This window comes from Propithecus coquereli, unplaced genomic scaffold, assembly GCF_000956105.1.
Source record: "Propithecus coquereli isolate 6110/MARCELLA unplaced genomic scaffold, Pcoq_1.0 Scaffold37, whole genome shotgun sequence".
In the NCBI taxonomy this organism is placed as follows: Eukaryota; Metazoa; Chordata; class Mammalia; order Primates; family Indriidae; genus Propithecus; species Propithecus coquereli.
The window spans coordinates 7,748,394-7,749,900 of record NW_012149396.1 but is presented as its reverse complement, the minus strand read 5'-3'; positions in this window follow the sequence as shown (position 1 = coordinate 7,749,900).

Genomic DNA, 1,507 nt, shown 5'->3' with positions numbered 1-1,507 from the left:
TCAGGCTGGTCTCAAGCTCCTGGCCTCAAGCGATCCTCCCACCTCGGCCTCCCAAAGTGCTGGGATTATAGGTCTGAGCCACCACGATGGGTTGTCATCTTATTTTTTAAACCTTGTAACAAGAAGGTCTATGAGATAGGTATGACTATACCCATTCTACAGCTGAGGACACTAAGGCTTACAGAGGTTAAATAATTTACCTAGGATCACATGAGTAGCAAGGAAGAGGGTCAGACTTACCCTGAGATTCTTCTGCTATGCCTGCTGCCTGCTGGCATAGCTAATTTGGTTTGCAGCTTCAGTCTTGGGTTACACAATTATGCAAGCAGGCCTGTGCAGTCAGTCCTTGTAGCCAGAAGAGTCTAGTGAAGCAGAAGAGAGGACTAGGGCGAGGGGCGGGCAGGACAGTGATCCCGGGAAGCTTTGCCAGGACTGCCGGCCAGGGGCAGGGCCTGGTCTACTCCGTCGGGTTGCTAGGGCATTTCCGGTTCCTGGGGACGTACAGGAAGGAGGTAGGGAGAAGAGAAGCGTCAGCCGAGAAAGCAGACCCAGGGCAGGGTTGAGTGGTCACACCTGCCACATCTCACAGAGCCTGTGAAGGAGGCAAATGTCCACTCAGGTGGCGCAGGCTGCTGTAACACAGCACCAGAGATGAGGCAGCTTATAAAGCAATAGTTGTTCATTTCTCACAGTTCTGGAGGCTGCAAATCTGCCACCAGGGTGACAGCGTGGTCGGGCTCTGGTGGGGTCTCTCTTCCAGGCTGCAGACTGCTGACTCCTCCTCTCCAAGAGGGAGAGAAGGAAGGAAAGAATCGATGGCAGCTGTCTGTGAGACAAGTTCTCACGTGGCAAGAAGAGAAGGAAAAAGTTCTCTGGGGTCTCTCTTTTCAAAAATTTTTTTAAACTTTTAATTTTTCTGGAGGCGGTGTCTCTCTGTATCACCCAGGATGGTCTTAAACTCCTGGGCTCAAGTGACCCTCCCACCTCAGACTCCCGATTACTGGGGACCACAGGTGGGAGCCACTGTTCCAGCTCCATGGTCTCTCTTCCAGGGGCACTAACCCCATTCGCAAGGGCTCCACCCTCATGACCTAATCACCTCCCAAAGCTCCACCTCCTAAAACCATTACCTTGGGAGTTGGGGTTTCAACATATGAATTGGGGGGGAGGCACAAACATTCAGTCTACATCAGGTGGATTACATTACATTGGAGTTGCCCAAAAAGGGTGTTTCAAACGCTGTTCCTCAGGCCTTCTCCTCCCTCCAGGACTCATTGCACAAGTCTGAGCTGCGCCTGGGGAATCTTCATTTTCAGCAAACTTTCTGAGTCTCATCCTAGTGTTTTCTAAACCACATTTTGAAAAATGCCAAACTAAAGAAATGATTCACGAATGTTAGATTTTTTTCTTTAAAAAAATTACACAAAGAATATGTAGCATAAGCAAATTCCAAAATGGTAAAAAAAAAAAAAGAAAAGGAAAAAAAAATCACTCGAAATCCCAACAG